Below are 381 nucleotides of genomic sequence, written 5' to 3' on the forward strand. Positions count from 1 at the left end.
TTTTAAACTTAATGGGAATACTCATTAAGAAAGGGAAGCACCTTCCCAGAGGTGTTACTGAGCAGTAACTTTTACAGCCCTTGTCCATTGCAGTTCCCAAGGGTACTCTGGTACATGCGGGGCTTAATTAACCATGCTGTCTCCAGAAGTAAATCCATCTCTAGTGTGATTGTTACAGAAATTAAGACTGCCCTAGCAGGAGGAGAACATCCTCAATGTGATTTCCATTTATATCCAGTATTTCGTCCTAGCTCTGTACCATGGTCTGCTCCCAGGTACTTCCTGTGAGCACACAGACATTGCTGACTGTGTTCAAACACTGATGCTTTGCCAGTGCAAACCATCCTCCATGGATCCCTGTAATTCTCTTGCTTTTTGTTG

Source organism: Zonotrichia albicollis, chromosome 1 (assembly GCF_047830755.1).
Source record: "Zonotrichia albicollis isolate bZonAlb1 chromosome 1, bZonAlb1.hap1, whole genome shotgun sequence".
Classification (NCBI taxonomy): Eukaryota; Metazoa; Chordata; class Aves; order Passeriformes; family Passerellidae; genus Zonotrichia; species Zonotrichia albicollis.